Source organism: Bos grunniens, chromosome 11 (assembly GCF_055505025.1).
Source record: "Bos grunniens cultivar Pamir isolate PY7600 chromosome 11, Bosgru_T2T1.0, whole genome shotgun sequence".
NCBI lineage: Eukaryota > Metazoa > Chordata > Mammalia > Artiodactyla > Bovidae > Bos > Bos grunniens.
Window position 1 is genome coordinate 42842814 of NC_141175.1, and position 27187 is coordinate 42870000.

Consider the following 27187-nt stretch of genomic DNA (forward strand, 5'->3'; position numbering starts at 1 on the left):
GATGCTGAAGCTGAAACTCCAATACTTTGGCCACCTGATGTGAAGAACTGACTCCAAATTTGAAAAGACCCTGATGCTGGGAAAGATTGAAGGCAGGAGGAAAAGGGGACAACAAAGGATGAGATGGTTAGATGGCATCACTGAGTCAATGGACATGAGTTTGAGGAAATTCCAGGAGTTGGTGATGAATACGGAGGCCTGGTGTGCTGCAGTGCGTGGGGTTGCAAAGAGTTGGACACAACTGAGTGACTGAACTACTAGACTGACTTGCCAAACATGTATAACCTGAATCCAGCTGTAAGGAAACATCATGTAAACCTTAAGGGAAGCAATTTCATGAAATCACTGTTCTGTACTCTTCAAAAGAAGCAACAGTTAGAATCTTACATGGAATAACTGACTGGTTTAAAATTGGGAGGAAATGGCAACCCATTCCAATATTCTTGCCTGGAAAATCCCATGGACGGGGGAGTCTGGTAGGCAACAGTTCATGGGGCTACAAAGAGTCAGACATGACTGAGTGACTTCTCTCTCTCTCTCTCTTAAAACTGGGAAAGGAGTATGACAATGCTGTATGTTATCACCCTGTTTATTTTACTTATATACAGAGTACATCTTGAGAAATGCTGGCTGGATGAATCACAGGCTAGAATCAAGGTTTCTGGAGAAATATCAACAATCTCAGATACACAAATGATACCACTTTAATGGCAGAAAGCTAAGAGAAACTAAAGAGCCTCTTAATGAAGATGAAAGAAGAGAATGAAAAAGCTGGCTTAAAACTCAACATTCAAAAAACGAAGATCATGGCATCTGGTCCCCTCACTTCATGGCAAATGGATGGGAAAAAAAAGTGGAAGCAGTGACAGATTTTATTTTCTTGGGCTCCAAAATCACTTTGGATGGTGACTGCCTGAAATTAAAAGATGCTTGCTCCTTGGAAGAAAAGCTATGACAAACCTGCTGCTGCTGCTGCTGCTAAGTCGCTTCAGTCGTGTCCGACTCTGTGCGACCCCATAGACGGCAGCCCACCAGGCTCCCCCGTCCCTGGGATTCTCCAGGCAAGAACACTGGAATGGGTTGCCATTTCCTTCTCCAGTGCATAAAAGTGAAAAGTGAAAGTGAAGTCGCTCAGTCATGTCTGACTCCTAGCGACCCCATGGACTGAAGCTCACCAGGCTCCTCCGTCCATGGGATTTTCCAGGCAAGAGTACTGGAGTGGGGTGCCATTGCCTTCTCCGATGACAAACCTAGACAGCATATTAAAGAGCAGAGACATCACTGTGCCAACAGAGGTCCATATAGTCAAATCTATGGTTTTTCTAGTAGTCACGTATGGATGTGACAGCAGGACTATAAAGAAGCCTGTTCAGTTCAGTTCAGTTCAGTCACTCAGTCGTGTCCCACTGTTTGCAACCCCATGAATTGCAGCAGGCCAGGCCTCCCTGTCCATCACCAACTCCCGGAGTTCACTCAGACTCATGTCAATTGAGTCGGTGATGCCATCCAGCCATCTTATCCTCTGTCGTCCCCCGCTCCTCCTGCCCCCAATCCCTCCCAGCATCAGAGTTTTTTCCAATGAGTCAACTCTTCACATGAGGTGGCCAAAGTACTGGAGTTTCAGCTTTAGCATCATTCCTTCCAAAGAACACCCAGGGCTGATATCCTTTAGAATGGACTGGCTGGATCTCCTTGCAGTCCAAGGGACTCTCAAGAGTCTTCTCCAACACCACACTTCAAAAGCATCAATTCTTCGGCACTCAGCTTTCTTCACAGTCCAACTCTCACATCCACACATGACCACTGGAAAAACCATAGCCTTGACTAGACGGACCTTTGTTGGCAAAGTAATGTCTCTGCTTTTCAATATGCTATCTAGGTTGGTCATAACTTTTATTCCAAGGAGTAAGCGTCTTTTAATTTCATGGCTGCAATCACCATCTGCAGTGATTTTTGGAGCCCCCCAAAATAAAGTTTGACACTGTTTCCACTGTTTCCCCATCTATTTGCCATGAAGTGATGGGACCAGATGCCATGATCTTAGTTTTCTGAATGTTGAGCTTTAAGCCAACTTTTTCACTCTCCTCTTTCACTTTCATCAAGAAGCTTTTGAGTTCCTCTTCACTTTCTGCCATAAGAGTGCTGAAGAATTGATGCCTTCAAATTGTGGTGTTGGAGAAGACTCTTGATAATCCCTTGGACTACAAGGAGGTCAAAGTCATCAATCCTAAAAGAAATCAACCCTGAGTATTCATTGGAAGGACTAATGCTGAAGCTGAAGCTCCAATACTTTGGCCACCTTTTGCAAAGAGCCAATTTCCTGGAAAAGACCCTGATGCTGGGAAAGACTGAAAGCAAAAGGAGAAGGGAGTGGCAGAGGATGAGATGGTTAGATGGAGATGGTCCACCGCCTCAATGGACATGAACCTGAGCAAACTCCAGGAAATCGTGAAGGACACGGAAGCCTGGAGTTCTGCAGCCCATGGGATCGCAAAGAGTCATGACTCCTGTGACTGAACAACAACAACTCTTCAAAAGGGTCAAGGTCAAGAAAGACCAAGAAAGATTGTGAGTGTGGGTGTGGGTGTGGGTGTGGGCATGCACGTGCACTAAATTGCTCGGCTGTGTGCAACTCTTTGCAACCCCATGAACTGCAACCCACCAGACTCTTTTGTCTATGGGATTTTCCAGTCAAGAATACTGGACTGGGTTGCCATGTCTTCTTCCAGGGATCTTCCTGACCCAGGGATCAAACCTGAGTCTTCAGAATCTCCTGCGTTGCACACGGATCTTTTACAAACACTGAGCCACCAGGAAAGCCCAAGAAAGACTGAGAAACTGTTTATTCCAGATTTAAGGCCACTAAAGAAAGATGACTAGTAAAATGTCATGTATGATCCTAGATGAGGTTCTAAGTCAGGAAAATATACTTATAAAGGACATTGTTTCAGCAATTGATAAAATTTGAATATGGACTGTATATTAGATAACATTATTGTATCAATATTCAATTTCCTGCTTTTAGTAATTTATCAGTACTTACGTATGAAAATCGGAGAAGGCACTGGCGACCCACTCCAGTACACTTGCCTGGAAACTCCCATGGGTGGAGGAGCCGGGTAGGCTGCAGTCCATGGGGTCGCTAAGAATCAGACACGACTGAGCGACTTCACTTTCACATTTCACTTTCATGCATTGGAGAAGGAAATGGCAACCCACTCCAGTGTTCTTGCCTGGAGAATCCCAGGGACAGGGGAGCCTGGTGGGCTGCCGTCTATGGGGTCACACAGAGTTGGACACGACTGACGTGACTTAGCAGCAGCAGCATGTATGAAAATGTTCTTTTTCTTAGAATATACTCACTAAAGTATTTAATATTAAAAGATAGCATGTCACCAATTTCAAAGGGCTTAGGAAAAAGTTACACTGAAAGAAAGAATGATACAGCAAAAATCAAAATGTATACAGCTAGTGATATCTGGGTAAAAGGTTATAGCATTACAGGAGTTATTTGTATTATTCTTGCAACTTTCCTCTAAGTTTAAAATATATCAAATTGAAAAGTTTTTCATTTTTAAATTTAAAACTACAGCAGGACAAAGTCATTATTAGTTAAAAACACATCTGAAGTATTTGAAAGTGAGAAGAATTGATATTTAGAGTCTGATTTACCATATTCTGGAATAAAAGAGAGAGTGTGAGAACAGGAGGGAAACAGACAAAGCAAAAGGAACATAATGTCGATCATCCCAGCTCATGAATTTGGGTGAGGGATGTATGGGGATCTGTTGTCCCAGTCTCTCTTCTTTTGTGTATATTTGGAATTTTTCCATAATAAAAAAGCTTTCACCTTTTAAGCCCCCCACCCCAAGCTGATGCCCATCCTTCAACTCCAGCAACAACAACAATGATAATCCAATGCCCTCCCCCCACGCCACATTCCAGTTCACCCACATTCCTGATAGTCTTGGTGAACACTCTGGCTGGTGTGGCCCAATCTCCAGACTATAATTTGCATGGAAAAGCAGCATTTTATTGGAACTATGTGAGAATTATTGGACATTCACTGATATTTCAATACAGGAAGGAAAAGCTACCTGCTTGGGTTCTCTTAATGCACTTTGCTACTAGAGAGTGATAGAGGTTTCTGTTCATCAGTTCTTCTATTCAGAAAACATGTTCCACAGCACAGCTGGAATCAGAACCCTAGAAACTGGACAAGCTTTCAGAAAGGCAGCCAGAGGGAAGGAGCTATTCTTCCCACCCTGTGAGACAACACATTTTCACACACTGCATGAACTTGACATGAGGTTCTGGAAGATATCCATCTGAAGCAGCATTTACATCTTGTAAAAGAGTAAACTGGCTATAAAAATGTAAATCTTGGGGAAATAAGTAGGAAAAAAGCACTACCTAATGTAAGATTTAAAATTAAAATCAACACCAAGCTTCAGCTCCCTAAAATATGATGGAACACCAAGTCCTTCTGGGAACCCAGATCAAACAAGAGATCCTCGTTTACTATGACTTTTATCCCTGCAAGGAGCCTAGGTGCTACTTCGTTTAAAATGTGAGAAAACAAATGGGTCATGAAGTTAATCCATTTAGTAGCGAATGCAGTAATAATGATGAGATTTAAATGTATACGGCATGTTTGAAAAAGTACCACCACACAAAAATAAATAAATAGAAATAAAAAGCACCACAGAGACATTCATCATTTAATTTCCACAAACACCTGTAAGGTAAGCTTGGAAGACAGAATTCATCCCTATTTTACAGGTGAATCAACTGGTGCTTACTATGATTGATGTCACCAGAGTCATACAATAAGGAAATGAGGATACTAGGATTCGTTCCCGTGAGATTTCCCAGCTCCCAATTACTCACATTATTCCTGAGAACAATGACCAGGAAAATTGATGGGAGGAAAACATTTAATGAATACCCTGCTGTTGACAGCAGCTTCAGTACCTTACCTGTCATGGTTTCTCTAAAGCAGACTTTACAAATCAGCACAGATTATTCTAAGTCAACAGCTACACACAGGTTCACAAGACAATGTCAGATCTGTTTTTGATCTTCTCCGACATTTTCAGTAGAATCTGATATCAACATATTATTCACAGAAACACACAACTTGATGCCACGGAGATTCTCTTGTCAACATCATGTGCCTAGGAGGATTTGAGAAAATCATTTTTAATTAAAAGTGCCAAACATTAGAATCAACCTGAGATACTCGAAATACTAAAGAGAATTAACCAGATAGGATGACTGGCCTAAATTTCACAGTTAATAAAAGGAGTAAAATCATTGACTTCACCTTTGTGCTCAGATGCAGGTTTAATTCCTACTAAACATAATGAAAACACTGTCTGCAGACTCCATAACCAAACTTCATAAAAAAATGTGGCATTGTCATTTGAAACATACTGTATTTTTAAAATGACTCCAATATAGTTTATGCAGATCTGGACACACTAGGAGGTAAAGAAGTTTCAGCAAAGTCCAGGAGTGGACAAGAGTGGTGCTATCGTCTCCCATGGTAAGCACTACAAAAGTATTTAATATATAAATAAAGTGGAGATAGACTCAGAGTTTTCTTAGCAGACATATCCTGGCTTCATTTTTACATTAAGAATAATCAACTGATGTGGTTACATTTTCTCAGATGGTAAAGGAATCCAAACTCTATGTACATACATATGTTCAGTTGCTCAGTCATGTCCTACTCTTTGCGACCCCCTAGACTGTAGCCTGCCAGGCTCCTCTGTCCACGGAATTTTCCAGAAGAATACTGGAGTGGGTTGCAATTTCCTTCTCCAGGGGATCTTCCCAAACCAGGGATCAAACCTGTATCTCTTATGTCTCCTGCATTGGCAGGTGAATTCTTTACCACTGCGTCACCTGGGAACCCAAACTCTACATCTCCCTGTATTAGTGAGCTAGGGCTGCCAAAACACAAGACAGATGGAGGTGGGGACAAGGACAACAGAAATTTATTTGCTCAGTCCTGATGTCTTGCAGTCCAAAATCAAACAGTTGGTGGGTCTGGTTTCTTCTGAGGCCTCTCCCCTTGGCTTGCAGATGGAGCTTTCTCCCTGTGTCTTCACACTGTTTTTTTCTCAGTGTGTGTGAGCTGGAATCAAAATTGCTTGGAGAAATACCAATAATCTCAGATATGCGGATGACACCACCCTTATGGCAGAAAGCAAAGAAGAACTCAAGAGCCTCTTGAGGAAAATGAAAGAGGAGAGTGAAAAAGTTGGCTTAAAACTCAAAATTCAGAAAACTAAGATCATGGCATCTGGTCCCATCACTTCATGGCAAATAGATGGAGAAACAATGGAAACAGACACTTTATTTTGTGGGGGGGCTCCAAAATCACTGCAGGTGGTGACTGCAGCCATGAAATTAAAAGACACAAGACACTTGTTCCTTGGAAGAAAAGCTATGACCAACCTAGACAGCATAAGAAAAAGCAGAGACATTACTTTGCCAACAAAGGGTCTATATAGCCAAAGCTATAGTTTTTCCAGTAGTCATGTTTGGATATGAGAGTTGGACTATAAAGAAAGCTGAGCGCCGAAGAATTGATGCTTTTGAACTGTGGTGTTGGAGAAGACTCTTGAGAGTCCCTTGGACTGCAAGGAGATCCAACCAGTCCATCCTCATGGAAATCAGTCTTGAATATTCACTGGAAGGACTGATGCTGAAGCTGAAACTCCAATACTTTGGCCACCTGATGCAAAGAACTGACTCCTTGGAAGAGACCCTGATGCTGGAAAAGATTGAAGGCAGGAGGAGAAGGGGACAACAGAGGGTGAGATGGTTGGATGGCATCACCGACTCAACGGGCGTGAGTTTGAGTAAGCTCTGGGAGTTGGTGATGGACAGGGAAGCCTGGCATGCTGTAGTTCATGGGGTCACAGAGTTGAACATGACTGAGCGACTGAACTGAACTGAACTGTGCATCCCTCTTGTCTCTTTCTGTGTCAAACACTTCTTATTTTTAGGGCACCAGTTACACCAGGTTAAGGTCCATCCATATGATCTCATTCAACTTTAATTACCCATTTTAAGTCCCTATCTCCAAATACAGTCACATTTTGAGGTACTAAGTAACCCCTCGTTAAGATTCTAACATATGAATTTTGCAGGGATGGACATAATCTGTGTGTGTGTGCTCAACCATGGCCAACTCTTTGCGACCGCATGGACTGTAGCCCGCCAGGTTCCTCTGTCCATGATCTAGCCCATAAAGTTCCTATTGCCTGAATCCTCAGCCCATTGATGGAGAGTCTCTGAGCAAAGCTGAAACCAATTTCAGATGGTATATGTAAACCTTCCCCAAGCCAAACTGAGTTTCAAATTTTCACCAAACTCATGTTGGCAGGGTTCCCTTTGTATCCTATATCTGCCCCCTACTATAAGTTTAGAGGTACTGGCTTGTTCTGATTATAGAACAAAATGTAGAGAAAACATGTCTTTACAGAAATTGGAAGCTATCCAGTTTCATTTTTCCAAAAAAGAAAAAGCAGTACTCCAGATATGTATTTGAATCAACTTATTGGAGTTCAAACCAGAACTGCAAGGAGATCAAACCAGTCAATCCTAAAGGAAATCAGTCTTGAATATTCATTGGAAGGACTGATGCTGAAGCTGAAGCTCCAATACTTTGACCACCTGATGCAAAGAACTGACTCACTGGAAAAGACCCTGATGCTGGGAAAGATTGAAGGCAGGAGGTAAAGAGGACGACAGAGGATGAGATGGTTGGATGGCACCACATGACTGAGCTACTGAACTGAACTGAGTGGAGTTGATGGCCCCATTTGCCCTGTTACCAGCTAGCCAACCACATGGCTACCTTTCTCTTTGTTTCTATAACCAACAAAGGTGAAAATACTACCAGATAGAAAAGTATACAATCTAGTCAATGACAAAGGCAAAACATTTCCGTGGCACGTCTTTTGCAGGGCATGTGGGGAGAGCCTGCAACGTGACATGCTGGGTGAGGACATTTAGCCCCCTCCTTCTTACCTCAAGACACTGCTTAAAGACTACAGTCTCTGAGTCACTCTTCTAGAGAAAGGGTATATTATGAAGTTGTGACTATATCTCACAGGTGCCTCAAGATATTATGGAATGTTGTAACTCCACCAGTTGTCAATTATGTAAACATAACACAATGTCATCAATGATGACGAAAGAATAATGCCATACATCACTGACAGCAAAACCTTCCACCTAACAGGTGACTTTATCTCTGGTGACACTGACATTCAGTTTCACTGTTTTCCTGCCCTCAGAATGAGACCTCTGACACTGCAGACTCTGTGTGGCAAAAAGTCCTCCACGCACACAAGGATGAGTTAACACACTCCTTCCTGAGATAAAACTACTCAAAATGCATAAGCCTTGCTGAAGAAAATCCCACAGCCATGCACAAAACCCTGCCCCTGGGTCTCCAATTCTATTTATGGTCTTGACACTGGCCAGTGAGCTTTGCATTTCTCATCAGCTCCCTCTCCCATTTTCCATTGTGATATTAACATTTAATCTTCTCAAGTCTTTCCCTTTCTGCTACCCTTAGGGTGACCAATCTTCCTGGTGTGTCCAGGACTAAGAGGGTTCCCTGGGGCCAGGAGTGGGACTTTCAATGCAAAAACCTGGTTACCCTCCTAATCCCTCACTCATCAAGTGACTACTCCATATCTCAAAACAAAATTAATGTTACCAGCTGTGAACTGCCCCAAGTTTTTCCTCCACCACCCTCTACATATACATGGGCATGTATCTGTGGCCTTCCCTTGCCTTCAGTCTTAGGAGCTGCCATATCCTACTGCTGATTCAGAGCCCAATCTCCAACCCTGCTGACAGATGTCCCCAATATTTAACACCTCTCTGCTCCAATTTCAACATTCCCTCCTCTTTCCCCTCATTATGCAAATACGCCCAAGCTTTCCCCATCTTCAAAATCACATATCCTTCCCACATCATGTTCCCCTTTATTGACAGCCCTACACCTAGCCTTTCCTTCATGATAAACTTCTTGAAAGAGATCCAGAATGATTTTATCTACTTTAATGGCTCCTCCTAAATTTTTATCTCCAGCCCACACCTGTTTACGAAAATGCTATGTCTTCATCTTCCTAATGAACATCTTATCTTGATAACCCACCAGTTTCTTAAACTCCAAATGTCTAAAACCAGGCTATCATTCTTCTTTCCAACATGCCCCCTCTTCTAAAGTTACTGCCACAGCAAATGGAACCACAATCTGCCCAACTTTCTAAACCAGAAACCATTCCCTTGCTTTCAACTTCTCTTTATCCTCCACCTGCATATCCATATTAGCCTCCTATCTCCTAAATATCTTATCTTATCCATCACTCTTAGTCCTGGACTTTACTGTTATCACAACAGCCTCCTTGATGGTTTCTTAGCTCCCTAGTTCTAGCTCCATCTCCTTCAGGCTATCATCATGAGCTTGAAATCTGTGAGGTCACAGATCAAATTATTCTTACTATGTAAGAGTAGAGAAAATCTTTGTTTTAGCCCTCTGAACACCAAACTGGCGACAGGGATGTCTCCTTGAGATTAGTGAACAATTTCTAATTTGTTCATGAAAATGACACTGGCTTCGTGGCTAATTTGAACAGCAGTATAAATTAAGGGAGTCAAGAAGATTGCCTGTGTTTCTTTGTAGGAATGCTACATGCCAGTGGGCTCCAGTGCACCTGTATGGAGACCTATGTCTCTATTTTTGCAGCGTTAGTCCCTATAATGTTTTACCCTGGCCTCAGGGGGTTAATGGTTGCTAACATGTTGAGCTGCTACAGAAGCCACTGGTCATTTCACACCATTCAGTTCAGTTAGTTGCTCAGCCGTGTCCAACTCTTTGTGACCCCCTGAACTATAGCATGCCAGGCTTCCCTCTCCATCACCAATTCCCAGAGCTTACTCAAACTCATGTCTATTGAGTCAGTGATGCCATCCAACCATCTCATCCTCTCTTGTCCCTTTCTCCTCCTGCCTTCAATCTTTTCCAGCATCAGGGTCTTTTCCAAGGAGTCAGTTCTTTGAATCAGGTAGCCAAGGTACTGGAGTTTCAGCTTCAGCATCAGTCCTTCCAGTGAATATTCAAGACTGATTTCCATGAGGATAGACTGGTTGGATCTCCTTGCAGTCCAAGGGATTCTCAAGAGTTTTCTCCAACACCACAGTTCAAAAGCATCAATTCTTCGGCACTCAGCTTTCTTTATAGTCCAACTCTAACATCCAAACATGACTACTGGAAAAACCAGAGCTTTAACTAGACGGACCTTTGTTGGCAAAGTAATGTCTCTGCTTTTTCTTATGCTGTCTAGGTTGGTCATAGCTTTTCTTCAAGGAGCAAGTGTCTTTTAATTTTCATGGCTGCAGTCACCACCTGCAGTGATTTTGGAGCCCCCAAAATAAGGTCTCTCACTGTTTCCATTGTTTTCCCATCTATTTGCCATGAAGTGATGGGACTGGATGTCATGATCTTCATTTTTTGATTGTTTGAGTTTTAAGCCAGCTTTTTCACTCTCCTCTTTCACTTTCATCAAGAGGTTTTTTAGTTCTTCTTTGCTTTCTGCCATAAGGGTGGTGTCATCTGCATATCTGAGGTTATTGATATTTCTCCTGGCAATCTTGATTCCAGTTTGTGCTTCATCCAGCCAAGCATTTCACATGATGTACTCTGCATTTAAGTTAAATAAGCAGGGTGACAATATACAGCCTTGACATACTCTCTTGCCAATTTGAAACCAGTCTGTTATTCCATGCCCAGTTCTAACTGTTGCTTCTTGACCTGCATACAGATTTCTCAGGAGGCAGGTAAGTTGGCCTCCTTTACACCATTAGCCATTAGATATAAGGTGATCTCCTTCACACCATTCAGTTCAGTTCAGTTGCTCAGTCGTGTCTGACTCTTTGCTACCCCATGAACCGCAGCACACCAGGCCTCCCTCTCCATCACCAACTCCAGAAACCCATCCAAACCCATGTCCATTGAGTTGGTGAGGCCATCCAACCATCTCATCTTCTGTCATCCCCTTCTCCTCCTGCCCTCAATCTTTCCCAGCATCAAGGTCTTTTCAAATGAGTCAGCTCTTCACATCAGGTGGCCAGAGTATTGGGATTTCAGCTTCAATATCAGTCCTTCCAATGAACACCCAGGACTGATCTCCTTTAGGATGGACTGGTTGGCTATTACAATTTTCAACTCATGTCCTATATCTCCTCCTGCTTCTCTGCTCCAGCCACACTGGCAAACTGGCCATTTTTAGGTAAGCCATGCATTCTCCCAACTCAGTGCCTTGACTGGAGTACCCTTCTACTCCTTTAACATTCTCAAACTAGTCCATTTAGAAATTAACAATGATCCTTTTCACTTAGAAAAAGAAAAGACCACTGAAGGGTCACATCTGCTAGAAGCTCTGTTGCTCCTGGTACTGTTCACAATCAAAGCTTCTCCTTGTCCTGCTCTATACTCCAGGAGGGCCATCTGATGTTTCCTGGGTTCTGCAACAGCTGGTTCCCTGCTGGTTTTAACTGAAAGGAGGTCCTGGTGATGGATGAGAGAGTAAAAGGCAAGATTCCAGACTACTTTTCCTTTTCTTGTCTTCTCCATAGCTCCAGCTCCACTAGACAGGTTGCCTGGGTTCCATCTTCTACCAGGTGACTGATCCCTGCTTCCTCTGTCCCTTTGGTCTAACTGGGGAAACAGTGTCCTGAGATTGCTCAGCTCTGGTTGCCTTCAAAGCCTCTTTTGTCCCCTGTGTAATCAACTCACTAAAGGAAATTCAGTCTCTTGTATATAACACTCAGAGTGGCTACTGTTTTCCTGGTTGAACTTGGATATAAAAATACTTCCTGATCTCTATTCCTCTTGTCACGAGCTCACCACAAATGCCCTCAGGGGCTCTACTTCCTCCAGGTAACTGGTTCAACTTTTGTGTCCCCACAGTTCCTGTGTATACTGGGATGGGTCGGGATTGTGGTTTCCTTACCAGCTGCAACCCTGGCTGAGCTCTTGAGATCAGAGACAATGTCCTCTTAATGGCAGAACCCTCTGTGTCCTGCTCACGGCTTAGGGGACATGAGGTGCTCAAGATTTCAAAACACACACATGCACATGCATGCATTCATGGGGCTTCTTCAGTCTTAAAAATGATTCCATGTATTATGGTAGAAACATGTGAAAATTTAAAGTAACACCCAGAATAGAATAACACACAATTTAAGAGAAAATTAGTAAAAATATGGTTTTTCTTTTCATGCTGTGGATTTTTTTCATGAAAGGGAAAAGCATGCTAGCAGCTGGCCTCCCCTCTTCTCTTTGGAGTAAGGATACTGTTTTTCAGTCGACTGGATCATAGTCCCGTCATGGGTGGAAAAGTCACCTTTTATTTCACTGAAGCAACTTAATCAATAGATGTATTAATTACTCTAGCAACTGCTTTGAAACAATAAGCCCTATCTGGTGACCAGGCTGGGAAAATTAAAGGAAAGCATCTCAAGATTCTAAGAGACGGTTTCAACTTTGAGAATAGAGGAATATTCCCTTAGGAGTCAGGACCCCTCTGGAAAAAGTCTGGGGTTTTTTGAAAGAGGAACTTATTATAGTCAATATAATTTAAAGCAATTCCCTACTACATTTTACAGTGCAAAGTGATTTACAAAGCAGAAACAAATTAATATCATCTACAGATTGGGCAAAAGATCCATTTAAGATAAATAACATGATGTTCTAGACAGAGTCAGGAGTGCCGGGTCACTGATAAGTCAGGATACTAATCAGAGTGCCCGTAAGTTCGGTTACTGATTGAGTGCCACCTCGACCACACGCCATCACCACTAGAGGAGACTTTTTGACTTGGGCACAGGGCTTCCTGGTGGCTCAGTGGTAAAGAATCTGCCTGCCAATACAGGAGATGCAGGTTTGATTCCTGGGTCAGAAAGATCCCCTGGAGAAGGAAATGGCAACCCACTCCAATATTCTTGCCTAGGAAATCCCATGGACAGAGGAGCCTGCCAGTCTACACTCCATGGGGTCACAAAAGAGTTGGTCACTACTTAGGGATTAAACAACAATAGGTATAGTGTAACAATATGTCTCTATCTGGACTATATTATCATGGACATCTTGAACTCAGTGTACCATAAACTTCTTAAGCATTAAAGTCATTGCAGCACCCTTAACATGTCAATATTTTTACTTCAAGGAAACCAAAAAACAGACTTCTAATCGTCTCCTTAAGATTGTGGAGGATGTGCAGAAGGAATAATTTGTTCCTATCATAAAATTTGCCTAGAGTTGACCTCCTGCTCTCATGGCTGCGGCTGTCTTGGCAAGATGTGGCCGGTGTGTTGTGTGACATACTTCAGGTGTCAGCTGCAACAAAGTTACCATTTTCTTTCTGTAATGAAGTCAGTTGAAACAGTGAAGTGCCCTAAAGTGAATCCAAGTGTGCCTGGAGTCCATAAGGTCACTCATGACGTGGTGTTAGACAGTTGAGGTTGCATTACTACTAACTAGAGTACTTTCGTTTTTGTTTTTAATAATGCAATGCTAGTCTATTAGAATAAAGAAAATGCATTACAGCAAATACTGAATCAGACATTATGACACAACAACAGGTCTCAACTGCCACAGTTTACACAGACTTCACAGAACAACACCAACCCTGAAACACACAGAACATTTTGTATATAATTTCCAGTAAACTCCAGAGTTTTACTTTAGAGGAATTTTACTTGAAACAAATGGATATGTCATATATATATATATATATATATATATATTTGCTAGGCTGAGAGTCCACCCCTTCTAATGATTGTTATAGCTCACTCCCACTTTTTGTAGTGAACGGAGTGGATATTGATAGAGCTCACGATTTAATTTTTTTGCAAACAACTTCCAGAAAATTTATTTTACTTCATGTGAGATTTTGTACTCATTTATTTAGATTATCGCATTTATTTCTTGTTATTCTTTGTAGACATTTTCTTCTAAAATGAAGATCCTATTAGTTTTGAAATTCTTTATGTGACAGTGAAAAAGACTTTTTCTAAAAATGAAAACCAAGTTGATGCCGCCTTGATGGAAAAAATATATCAAATTGTAAATTTTTACACACATAAATAATATGTCAGTTAAAGTACCATATGTTTTGTTGAAATTTTTAAAATAATTCATCATTTCCTTTTGAAGTTTTACTTCTTCTTTTAATAAATATTGTTTCATTTAGGACAAAACTAATTTTTAAATGACAAACATGAGTTGAAATATACGGGAAAAAAGTCTATATTTACTATATTTGAAAAGATTTTTAAAGTTTTCATTTTAAACTTTCTATGTGGACTTGTAAAAGGACATAACATATATTTTCCTGACACATTTAGATGAATCGAGCTGAGTGACTTTTAAAATTAACTTTAAAAACCTAACTTGGTAGTTACAGATGTCTTAATCTTTGGAAGTCATTACACGTTCATTTTCCTTTCAGCATTAATTACACATAATGTCCTCCACCAATCACATACTCTGGAAGAAAACTATACTTATTTACATTTTCCAATGCTTTTAAAAATAAAATAGCTTTCATTGTTAACAATAAGAGCACATTTTCAATTATTAAAATCTTGTTATTTTTGAAGACTTGTCTCTGGCTATTCTGACTAGAAAATTCTATAGTAAATAAAACTGTAACATAAATTCCCCAAATAATAGCTTAATTACTTATAAACTCTGGAAACAATTAGTTTATCATCCTTTGAAGTGAGTAAGGCAACTTGCCAGGCTGAGAGCAAAATGCTTGTCACTTTTTCATGTAATGAGCTTAGTTTCTTTTTGTTATTTCAGATTCCTTGGAAAAGGAAACTCAGTGGAACACACTTTAATGTTCAGAAGATTAAAAGTTGAATCATTCACTTCATAAATGGCCTCTGCAATAACACTTAATAAAGTACCAAAAGAAATATTGAAGGCTCTGAAGATTATAATTTATGTGCTTATGGAAATCATTGAAACAGATATGCTGGTTCAAAGATAAAGTTGTGCTTGAATGACACTGAGATTGCAAAAGATTGAAGAGGGCTGTCCTCGTTCTCAGCCTCATATCATCCCTCCAACAAACCACCAAATTACTACTACAGCCTCTTCACTCCCCTCTCTGTCGCTCTCCCTCTCCGCTCGCTTTCTGCTTTCTCTCCTTACCTGCCCCATCCTTTCTACTTCCCGCCGCCCCTAGGTCTCTCCCTAGGTCTCTCCTCTCCCCCACCTCCATCCACACACCCCTCTCTCCCTCACTCCACCCGCCCACCCCTCCCCTTTCCCCTGCGACTCTCTTTTTCATCATCGCTGTCAGGTGTTGTCATCCAGACCAAACATACCGAAGGAAGTTCTGAATACAAGTGGGTATTGTGAGACTGAAACATTCTATGTCTGAAATTACCTCTCCGCCCAACCCCAAAAATGAGTAAGAAAGGGAAAAAAGTATCGGAAGAGCATACTGACTTCATCCTGGCAGGCTCGGATCCGCTTGAGTTGTCACCGAGCACAGGTGGGAGTTGAGAAGCTTTCGGAGGCCGCCTTGTTCAAGGCCAACCGGGTGACTGTTATTGCAACCATTGCCTCAGATGGAGCCAACACCTGAGACCTCACTCTCCCTTCTGCCCTTGGCGGTCAAGGAGTAAGGTCCTCTGTAATTTCATCACCTGACTCTAGGAGTTTACGCGGCTCACCGAAAGAAACTGAGGGCCAAGGAAGACGGATAGGTCCCAAGAGCCAGGAGGCTCCCCTTGGGACCTGTCCAGCCGGCGACGGCCCGTACCGGATCGAGAACAGCAAACTTTTTGCACTATTTTGCATCTTTGAAGATAATGTTAACATACTTCCGATGCCGCCCCCCTCCTGGAAGTCAACTGCAACTCGCCCTTCCCTTTGTCGGCGGGAATCCGACTTTAAGCGATTCTGGCTAGTCAACCTACTATGGGGACGCATTTTGCATTTTTCATTGCCCCTCGTCACTCCCCAGACCTATATGTCAAGAAATAGGGAGTTGAGACATGACACATTAATGTTTTGATCAAGGGACGCTCTGCTCCCCCGGAAAGGGAGGCAGACTGGGTGGAGCGGGCAGCTGAGAAGGAGAGGGAAGGCATTACTCCGCAGCTCCTGCGGAAATTCGTATTCCGTGTATGTTCCTCTCGCACCTGAAATAAATCCTGCAGGCCTACCCACACAGACTGCACAGCACTTATTTATTTGCATGTCATGCTTATAATATGGTAGAAAGCAAGACAAATCTTCGAGTGGAGATGAGGCTCACCTTTCAGACTCGCTCTCTTAAATAAAAAAGAATTGTCCGGCTGGGCGCCTAAGAATTTATCTTGAGTTTGTGGTCATTATCTCTATTATACAGACCTGGCAATAAATAAATCGGGTAGTTACTACCCAACAATAAAACTGTAGTGTATGGGACACCTTACTATTACTTTCTTAATAATCTGCCGTTTCTTTCACTTTAAATCTTCCCAGTCTTGTCTTCTCGCTTGTCTACAAGGATCTATCTTCACCCTTTGAGGTACCAGACCTCTCGGGTTCATTTTTATATTTTGTGAACACAATAAGTTTTCCTGTCTAGACTTTCTGTTTTTCCTCTTATTTTTAGGCTACCTAATCTGCTTCAAGACAAAGGGTCGGCCAGGATCAAATGTCTTTCCCCCACCCGTGTCTCTATTTTAACCGCCTGGTGAGTCGACTTTAATGAAGATCGCCCCCGTCGCAGCAGCCACCCAACCGGTCTCTAGGAGAAAGGGCGCAAAACAGAGCCCGGGGGACCGACCCGGGGAAGGCGTTCTACGACCTGTCCGTGGGCACGCCCTTGGGTGCGCACGGAGTCCAAAGGCCCATCTGGAGAGACTGCTTGGGCCATTTCTCCCTCTCATGGCCCTCATCCCGCTTCCTGCCAGTGTGCCTGCCCACGCAGAGCTTTCCGAGGTGGGGGTCGCATCCCTCCGACTTCTCCCGGCTCGCTCTCCGCCCAGGCAGAGCACACCACACCACACGCGGACAAGAGCGCGAGCAGCCTGGGCCGGTCGGAGAAGTCCGTCCTCACTCCTCTGCCGGCTCCTCTGCGTCCGCAGGCATAAAAACCCATCAACGGGGCTCCGCATAGGGACGCGGACGCGGAGGTGGGCTGGAGGTGCGGGCGCTCCTTTCAGGTGCCTAGACGTGCGGCTGGCTGGAGAGGATGTATGCACTCCCACCCGGCCTGGGCTCCAGCGCAGGGGCCTCGCCTCCTCCGCCAAGGCGAGGTGCGCGTCTTCCACCCAAACCGGGATCCCTAGCCCGGCCCGAGGCGCAATCTGTTCCGAGCCAGAGCCTTCCAGAGCCCCCAGGAGGATGCGCCCACCCTCCGGCCGGCCGGCGCCTTCCAACACCATCGCCACACTCACTTTCATGCCAGCGCGAAAAGTGACGCTTACGGGCAAAGCGGTCAGCAAATGACCGCCTTATCCGCGGAGCGGGGGGAATCGGGGGAGGGGGTGTGGGGAGAGCTGGGGGTAGAAAGGGGCAAAGGGGCAGTGGTAAGCCAGGGAAAAAAAACAAACAGTCCTGCTTCGCTTCCCCTTTTGTCTTTATACAGCTTGTCTCAAGAAATCAACTTAAGTACCGTAAGCCCCCACCAGGCTTGTTTTTGTTTGTTTGTGTGACTTAGATCACAGATAGAACTAGAGACTGAATCTCTGTGTGTGAAAGAGAAAAAAAATTTAAAAAAGCCGCGGCTGGGCTACTGATGGTGAAGGGACGATGAACTTCTCACCTTTCTCTAACTCACAAACACACGTCCTTAAAAAAAAAAAAAAAATCCACGCCGCCGTGGGTGTGTGTTTCACTGTTAATTGCGTTTTGCTGGGATGATTTTTTACGACTGGAAAACAAGCGGCTGGGAAAATATTCACGTTAGGGACAGAAAACATTTTTTATTTATATCTTTGACATTTAAAAGAGCAGAATTAATTTGTCCTGTCTACATTAGCATTGAGAGAAAGTTTCAGAAATCTACCCAGGGGGAAGAGGAGGGGGAGAAAAAAAAGAGAAAAAAGAAAGCGAATAAAAGGAAAAAGAAAAGCTAGGCTTGGTTTCTCTTATTTCAGATCTGTAATCAATCATTGAAATAGGAGGCAGCAAAATTGTAAAGATTCGATAGATTAAAATGCAAATGAAAGGTAGAAAAAGAAACATTAACATGGCGATCAAAGATTTAATAACCGTAAATCAAGTTTTTTTTTCTGTTGCAGCTGCAGTTTGTGTGTGTGTTTATGTTTTAATCATGTTCGTTCCATAAATAAATAATATCTGAAACGAGACTAATTTTTCATTATTTTAACCGTGGGCTATAACACTAAATATTAAAAATAGAAAATGTACAGAATGCCAGATCCCCAGCCAAATAAGAGAAAGACTTGTGTTGATTGGTTAAAATCAAGGGGTTTCATTTGTGTGTTTTGAAAATCAGAGTATTATGCTAAAAAAAGTGCTATCTCAACTGACAAAGCCCAAAGTTTTATTTTCCCTCTAATATTTTATGTTAACGACAAGACACCATTTATAGTAAATATATGCGTGGCTGCATATCCATTTCAGTTTGAGCATTTTCAAAGAACAGAAGTGCCAGAATATTTAAATAATACAAAACATATATTATTTCAAAGTGATTTGACAGAATTCCTGGGAAATAACACTTGTTCAAAGAATATGCCTTTTAGAGAAATATTACATGGTGGTTCAACACAATTAAAACTTTTTTTTACCTTTATTATTAAAGTTATTTTTTCAAGGGGAGTATTTTTGCCCTTTGTTTTGCTATCATACGATTTAAGGTTTTATGTCAAGGTGTCAAATTACCAGGACACACTATTTTATTTAACTAGTCCTCACTTTCTATTATGGTGAAGACTTTTCATCTGGATCTTTTTATTTAAAATAGATGTATATTGTTAAGAAATTATTTCTAGAACTTTAAAAATAAACAACTGGTCTTCATCTTTTTTTTTTTGGTAGTCATTAACATGGGAGAAGTCATCTTCAGAGGATTGGAAACTTTTCTTTTTGGTAAAATCTTGCAATGTTTAAAATAAGCTCTGCTTAATTTTGTCTTTGAAGGATTCACTTATCCTAATGTTTGAGATGATTAATTAAAACTGTCTCCATTTTTCCTCTTTCCACAAATTAAAATGATAGCCAAACTTGGAATACTTGTTTCCTTTCTAAAACCTTTCAGCTAAATGTGAGTTAAGTTGATGTCCACTCCCTCCATCCCAGTTACACAAGCACCGTTTTCACTGTGACAGTCCAATAATGCATTTAGTTTAAAATTACACTCGGACCTTTCCTCCTTTGTATTTTTTCATTTACTTCAGTGCAACAAGATGACTTGATTTTCTTGGGATTACATGAACTCCATTCAGTGTTACTGGGACATTTCTGCTCAACTAAATACTTGCCTTAATAGACAAATGAACTTCTTTTTATTTGCTGGAGTTTGTAGACGGTTTAAGACACAGAGAGTGCAACTGATTTAGTTATTGTTGTTGTGAGAATCGAACAGGCACAAAAGTCATTTATCTAAAACGAAGAGATATGACTCTGTAAAAGGGAGAAGCAAGGGCAGAATCATGGGGAATTATTTCAGTTTATAGCTCTTATTAATTAAACCGGATGTGGTTTTATTCTTTAGTACCGACCTTGCTAAATTCGCCCAGATACCTCTCCCTCTTAGCCCATTTTTTCATTCTTTACATAACTTGCGTCCCTTGTTGATGGGGGGTTGCTTTTGCTACATTATATCAGTAAAATTGCGGTGTAAAATTGCGTGCATCTTCAGACGGTCGCATCCCCGCACCCCTCCCGGAAAAAAAAAGAAAAGAGAAAGAAAAAAATGCTTCTCCCATTCAGTTTTAGCATCTTGTTTCGTTGAAATGCGAGACAGGTACTTGATTTAGCATTTAAGCAAAAGGTTACACAAACCGCGTTTTAAAAAGTGTTGGGATGTCCGACAGGGTCAGCCCCAGATCAGATCATTTTTTGAATGCAGACCTAAAGATAATGAGTACTTGTTGTATTAAAGGGGACAAACAGTACTTTGGCTTCCTCTGACCCCAGAATGCACGGCTCGGTTTCATTGATCATCCTCCTTTATGAGATAATGCAATTACAAACATCAATAAGGGGCTGCAAGGGGAATCATTATGCGGTGACAGTGATAAATGACGGTGCAGAAATAGCATGCTTTTTCCCCCCTAACAATCCAGGAGCCCAGGGGCTCCGGGGGCTGAACACAGTCGCCAAGGAAACAGATGACATCCCAAACGGCACCAAAGGAAAAAAAATGAACAGTCTTTCTTTGCCTTTCACTCTTTTCCGTCTTCCAAAGAGTTAGTTTTGGCTCAAGCAGCAGCTGCCACACAGGCATTTCGTTATTTCAGACATTAAAGACTGCAGCGGGAGGTGGGAGTCTCCTCCTCTTCCATCCCCACCCCCACTAGATAACACACAAAGCTCGCTCTTCACGGTTTAGGACTACCTGAAAACGCACGTCTTGAAAATCAGATGGGGATGGTGGTGGTGAGGGAAACGGGGTTCACACCGCCTTTGCGTTGTGTTTTCCCCGCTTCCAGGATTGTCGGATGGAAACTGAGTCTGCAGAAAAAGCTGGCGCCTCGTGGGTCTGCCAGTAAGGACGGGGGCGCGTGGCTCGCCTCCATCTCCCTGCGGTGCCAGACGCTGCTCAATGCCAAGGCGGGGGGCGGGGGGGTGGAATTGGGGGGGGGTGGGAATGGGGAGCAGGCGGCTGCTAGGGGTGTTTGCCGCTTCGCTGGCTTTCTTTGAGATGGAATTATCAATGGGCGCAGGGATCTCCCCTAGATCGAGGAATCCGGTTGTTTAAAGCCCCAGGGTGCCCTCAGCAAGTGGCTTCAATAGGGCTTCGCTGAACGATCCCCATCCTCGCGTGTCCTGGGCTGGTGGCTGAAGTAGGCGGGCGCGAAAAAGTGATGGGTTACCCGGACTGCGTGCTGGACCTGCGTGCCTCGGGACACTAGGAAGGGAAGGGGAATTTGCCACTTTGCGGGGGAAGGAGGAGGAAGAGAGAGCAGAAATGCGAAGCGGGGTGGGGGGGCTCCCCAAGAAGAAAACAGAAAGGAGGAGGAAGAAAGCGAGCGAGAGCAACCCCACCCTTCGAAAAGGTCGCTATCCTTAAGAAAGCAGACACGGGGTCCCCTGACCCCTGCGGGAAACGCCCCAGCGTGGAACGCGCAACCCTGGCGCTGCCTGCCCTGCCACTCGTGGCCCCCGCCCTGAGGAGCCGGGTGCGCGGGTGCGCAAGCAGGTGACTTTATTCACTGTTTCCCCAATCGGCGAGGTCCCGGGACTCGTTTTCCGCCTGGAGATTAAGATCATTGCTCGCGTAATGAACTTAATGCTTTAGGGTAGAGGTGAGTGTGTCTGCGAGTGGGCAGGGGTAGGAATTACCGACCCGATCGATGGGAGACTGGCTTAAAACTAAATCCCTTTTCTCCAGGGCTTCAGCGCCTAGGTTTCCCAGCGGTGGGCTGAGCGCGCTGGGCAGGTTAGAAGGCAGGGCGTGGAGGAGCGACCCCAGGGCTCGGGCCGCCAGAACTGAAACCCTAAAATGCCCATCTCCCCATCGAGACCCCCGGGACACCCGTTTTTACGGCAAAGGCTCTTAAAAGCTCCAATGTTGGCGAACTGATTGCTCAATATGTTGTTTTTCCTTTACAGCTCTGCCTTGGGAGAGAATGCGACGGACTCGTTGTCAGGAAGATTGGACCAAAAGCAGATAGTCTCCCCAACCCCTCCCCCCGCTCCTCCCCGCCATCAGCGACTCCCTCAAGGGGCGATTTCCCACACTCTACACCGCCCTGTCCTGGGCCTTGGGATTCCCAACCTCGTGTAGACTCTGCACCTGGCTACCTAAGTGCCACGGGATGCCCCACAGTCAAGTGGGTGAGGGGTGGTCAGGGAGAGGGGAGTGAAACGGGGCGACATGCCGGGCCACACAAGGCACCCCACGACCCAGTTCCACGCCACTCCACCCGGCGTCCAAGCGCCTACCAGGGAGCTCCGCATCGTCAGGTTTTTACTGTCTATACATCCGAGGGCCTGCTGGGATCCGAAAGGCTGGGGAAAGTCTGCAAAGGCTTTAAAGTGATCCCGAGGAGCTCCTACCTAAGGCGTTGAGTGCTGCCCACGGCTCCCCCACTGCGCCTGGCGGGTGCTGCCCTGGTCCCAAGTGCCCCCAGGCCCCAAGCTCTCGCAGTCCCTCCCGCTCCCAGAGTCGCGGCAGGACTGACCCAAGAGTCCACCAAGAAGCCTCTAGCCCACCGAGTCGAGCTGTTCGGAGGGAACGGGGCCCGGAGTCCCCCAGGAGGTGCCTCTCCACAACCTTCTGCGCTGACACAGGGTCGCCTCGTCTCCAGAGACGAAGTCTGCAGCCCCCTTAGACTTGACTTTTCAGTTGGGTTGGGGAGGGGATAGGAGGCTAGTGGAGGTGCCGGAACCGCCCCCTTTCTCCCACACCCCCCCCCCACCCCGCCCCCGGGTGCTCTGGGCTCTACGCAGAGACCTGTCCGCCCTGCACCTGCCGGGGGCCAGGACTCAGGGTTAGAACTCTGTGGCAGCCGCGTTCCGGCCCGGATCCCCTCAACTGCCGCCGCGGCCCGAAGGATCGGCACGCGGAGGCCGGCCCAGCCCCAGCCCCAGGCCCCAGGCATCTCCCTCCTGCCCTGCAGCAGACTCGGGGGGCGCTGCACTCGGCAATGAAGCCTGAGCGCAAAGTCTGCGCGCCGCGTGGGAGACGCGGGCGGGAGGGTGCGCGTGGCGCTGGTGTTTTTTCTTTTCAGAACCTTTCGACTTCACTACAAAGTTTCTTAGTAGGCGCCTGGGCCCCGGGGTCGGAGCCTCCCACCGCCGCTGCTTCCTCTCCCTCCTCCCAGCCCCCTCGAGCCGAACGAGACGGAGCCTCCGGCCGCCGAACTTCACCCCCCCTGCGGGGACCCCGGCACCCCGAGCGCCGCCCTCCCCACCCCGTCCCCAGGCTCCGCGGTGGTGCTTCTCCCCGGGGCGAAGCTCGCCGGCCGGGCACACTGGAAGGAGACACCCGTGCCTCCCGAGGAACTCCTAATACCATCCATACAGCTTTAATGCGTTTATAATTCGATAAGTGATTTCAATTTGAAATTGTTAGTAACTAATTTTATGGGTAATTTTTCCACATCAAATATTTAAGCATCAGATTAAGGGAGCCAGTTCCGACACAGGATAATAAGGGGGTTCCCCCCCACCCCCCGCGGCCCCCCGCCTCCCTCAGATTCCTACCGAGTAGTTTTCCAAATCCCCAAAAGATGGCAGTCGAAGCCGACGTTCTTCTTTTCCTGCGGCCCTGCGAAGGGAGGGGCAGAAAGAGGGAAGAGGGAAGGAGCGAGAGAAAGGGGGAGTGAGGGAGAGAGAGGCAAAGGGAGAAGGAAAGAGACAAGAGAAAGGAGAGGGAGAAACTAGACGTTGTACGGACTTTTCAAAAGTCATTCTTTCACACATGTCTAATATAGGCAAAAAGCAGTGGTGAATTTCCTGGAAATGTCCTGGCAGAAAAGAAAGCCAAAAACCGTGCCTTGTGGGCTCAGAGCAGAGGATGTGAGAAACTCAGCACATTCAGGCTAACCCCTCCATTCAGAACAGAAGCAGGATAGGGGAGCCTGGCTTTTCGGCATTTCTTTGTATTTAACATTATATACATACTGTACAACTCAGAGGCTGTTTCCTCTACAGGACTCTGCCAGTTAACTAATGGGGGTGTGAGGAAAGGTGATGGGTGGGGGGCGGATTGCTGTGGGCGGAGGGGAGGCTGGGGCCAGAAGCGGATGAATTGCAGACCAGTTGCCAAAACTTTTTTTTTTTTTTTTTCCCTGCTGCTGCTGCTGCGGCTGCCTTTGCTGCTGCCTTTGCTTTGAATGTGGGTAACTAGGAAACGGCAAGCCGTCTGAGAAGACGGAATTTCCAACGTGTAAAATGTTCTTAACGGAACCATTGAGCGAGTGCAATAAGGCGTGAGGGGGAACTAATCTTCCCATTTAAATGTTTGTGGCAATTTTATCTAAATGAATTTTAATGCTAAACGAGGGTAATTCCCCATTTGTAGCGCGTTTACTTCTCTTTCCTGTGCTTCTAAAGCAGTCGAACATCATGCAATGAACAATAACAATAAAAATACTGTCAAGGCATATTATTCATTTCGAATGTGTTATAATTACAGCTGATTAAATATGATAGGAGAATTTTAATTTTTTCGGAAAAATATTTAAATCATACTAAAAAGTAGTCTCATTCAACCGGCGCGCCCCCTCCCCAAATAAAAATAAAAAGCAGGTACAATTGCGTGCCCTTGTTTAGAAGAGGGCGTTTTGTTTTTGCCTTTTAAGAAACATCAAAAACGCTCTCAGCACCTCTATTATTTCCCTCTTTCGGTTAAGTGTCCTCAATAACCTCCGAGCTGGCTCTGAAATTTACAAGAGGAAAAGCTAAAATAGCATTAAGGGAGAGGTGGGGGTGTCCAGGCAGGGGGAAAAAGGACCCGCCAGAGAGCAAGGCTCTCACAAAACAGGCACGCAGAGAGGGGAACGCAGGCAAAGAACACAGTTTGTTTTATTTTTTTTCTAATTCACTGAACACTAATGATCTTGAGTCTTCATAGCCTCCATATTCCCTAATTCTTCTTCACTTGGACTCCTCTCCTTCTCCCAGGGCCTGCCCCCACCGCCCCCCCCCCCCTTCCTCCTCTCCCCTTTCTTTCCCTCCCCCACCCGGCAAGAGCTTCCTCTAGAATAAAGACTGAAAATAACCAACTCACCCAGGCATGTACTGGAGAGGAGGGGCAAATGGCTGGTTAGTTTATAAAGTTTATTATTAATTTTGAAAGTAAATAAATGGTTGTTAACGGCTAGTAACCACCTATCAAGAGAGAATTATTTCACGAATATGGACTATTTATGTAGACGAAGAACTGCCACTGGGTCCGAATGGGAAACTGAAACAATCCCCTAGATGGGGTGGGGGCGGGGTAGGGCGGAGGGCGCTGCGTGCGAGGCTGCAGAAGGTCGAGCCTCGCTCTCTTTCTCCGGATCCACGTGTTTAGGAACCAGGCCCCATAAACAAAAGGTGAGAGAGTGCACGGCCGCTCCAGCAGGTGAGTCAGTCAATCACACGCCACCTAGTAAACCCAACCCACAGCTGGTTTCTCTTTTCAAATAGAAAATAGAATTGTTCAGGGCGGGTTTATAGGGTGACACGGGCCTGAATGTCAGGCTTGAGTTTAAGGCACTCTCCTTCGACCCATCCTTTGTTTACAAAGCAATCACTACTAAAAGCCTGATTTTTTTAAAAACGAATTTGCCTTAATTAAAATATTTGTATATTTTCCTTAGCTTTGGGAAGCACTTTTTATAGCCGCAATTTTATTTCAATAAAATTATAAGCTATTCCAGCTTAAACATGTTATTTTGTACCATTTAGCTGGCTGCCATGCCGAAATTCTGTACAGCTGTTCTGGAAAATTGGTTAATAACCAGTTTGATCCAATGAGAACATAGAGCATATTTATAAAAATTAGATTTTTGAAGTCTGGTCTCTTCATCCATGTAGTTAATTTCCTAATAAACATATACTGCTCATCCTAGGTAACATCCTTAGTGAAAGACGTGGCTCAGTCCTTTAGGTTTGCCATCATGTGCAAGAATAATTTCACTGATATTAGATGAGTAATTCTGTTGGCTGTAATCTGAGTCTACAGTTAGTTTAGTGCCCTTAGGCCTTAAATTTGCTGATATTAGGAGTTCATTAAGTCAGCTTAAAGAAATCAGTGACTATTATTAAATAACTTACTTTGTGGTTCAAATTTTCAAATGCATATATATCTTAGGGAGCTAAAATTAATTTCTGTATTTACTGCATTCATCATGAAAAATTTGGGGGGCAGTAAACAAATTTTTCAAGCAGTGGAGTCAGCATGACAAAAATAATCTTGTTTTTATTTTAGATTCAGATTTCATTACTGCACTCAAACGACTACAACTGGGCTTGGCGCTATTATACAATCCAAACTGTTTCCGTCAGAAACGCTAAGACTCAGTGTGCAATGATTGTTATTAATAATTAGCTCCTTGGTTTCTTGATAGAAAAAGGCTATCAACAAGCATTTGTTTATCCACAACAAAAAGTATAATTAGCTTATCCCACTTAGTAAATCTTGTATGCATGCCAACTCATACCAAACTGCTACTTTTACAAAAAAAAAAAAAAATTGCAATAATACAGTTCATTTTTCCAGTCCTTTTTGCACAAAATTTATTTACAATGTCTACATAAATGCTCCAAGGTGGGACTATGGAAAAATACACACATGACCGATGCTTTGCTCAGAAATAAAGTCAACATATTAAAAATAAATCTTCAGTCTATGTTTTTGAGCTGCATGAAACAGGAAGTGATGTATAAGGTGGTGGTTGTTGCATGGGGACAATGATGCTTGATGTGACAATTAGGCTTCTAAACACACGGCCTTTTGGTTTCCATGCCTCCTCCTACCAGTCTCCTTAAGACACTGCCTGCAACAGCTGATTAATCATTGTTGATGACTGCAGTTTTTCCCATCCTTCCCGATTTACATCTGTTCAGGCCAATTCAAATATGGTGAGTAAATGAATTAGACATGCAAATTCAAGCCCCAGGCTAGAGAGAGGGAGAGAGAGAAAAAGAGAGAGAGAAAGAGAGAGAGCGCGCATGGCTGAAATCCTAGGCGAGAAGAAAGATTCTTCTGCCTGATAGTTATTTTAATGCTCTAAAAATCCTGCAAGTCAGACCTTCCTGTCCCTTGCAGGATAACTGTAAGGCTTTTTAATGTAAGGAGGCTTCTGGAGGAAGTGAAGAGCTATGGAAACAACACACATAGTGTGGAAAAATTTCACATTTTTTTTAAAAAATCTATAAGAAACAACGTAATATGGATAACAGTATAATAGCATTTACAATAGTTCACTCTTTGTTCTTTTAATGTCTTATATAGTTATTTAG

The 27187-nt window shown here is 44.0% G+C and overlaps 1 protein-coding gene and 3 long non-coding RNA genes across 33 annotated transcripts in view; 1 reads left to right on the forward strand and 3 right to left on the reverse strand.

Annotated features, from left to right (window-relative positions):
* The window catches only part of LOC147363002 (uncharacterized), a 42162-nt gene extending 18222 nt beyond the window's left edge, over positions 1–23940 (reverse strand). For 2 of the 4 annotated variants that reach the window (XR_015135877.1, XR_015135876.1), the window contains exons 1-2: positions 23441–23940; positions 4980–5177 (exon numbers count right to left, since the gene is read on the reverse strand). This is a non-coding gene — a long non-coding RNA (uncharacterized LOC147363002). Of the gene's footprint in view, positions 1–4979; positions 5178–15553; positions 15782–23440 lie in introns of those variants that run through there. The other 2 variants (XR_015135874.1, XR_015135875.1) reach the window with 1 other exon arrangement.
* On the reverse strand, positions 19995–22541 carry LOC147363003 (uncharacterized). Its single transcript, XR_015135878.1, has 2 exons — positions 22417–22541; positions 19995–21140 (listed from the first exon to the last, which is right to left on the reverse strand). It is a non-coding gene; the product is annotated as an uncharacterized LOC147363003 (long non-coding RNA).
* On the forward strand, positions 21134–24342 carry LOC147363004 (uncharacterized). The gene is made up of 2 exons (XR_015135873.1): positions 21134–21537; positions 21845–24342. It is a non-coding gene; the product is annotated as an uncharacterized LOC147363004 (long non-coding RNA).
* Positions 24343–26124: 1782 nt separating this feature from the next.
* MEIS1 (Meis homeobox 1) overlaps positions 26125–27187 on the reverse strand; it is a 143704-nt gene continuing 142641 nt past the window's right edge. For 26 of the 27 annotated variants that reach the window (XR_015135870.1, XR_015135871.1, XR_015135868.1 and 23 more), the window contains one exon: positions 26125–27187. This exon is cut by the window's right edge and continues 458 nt beyond it. The gene's annotated coding sequence lies outside the window, so the exon portion shown is untranslated. The other variant, XR_015135872.1, reaches the window with a different exon arrangement.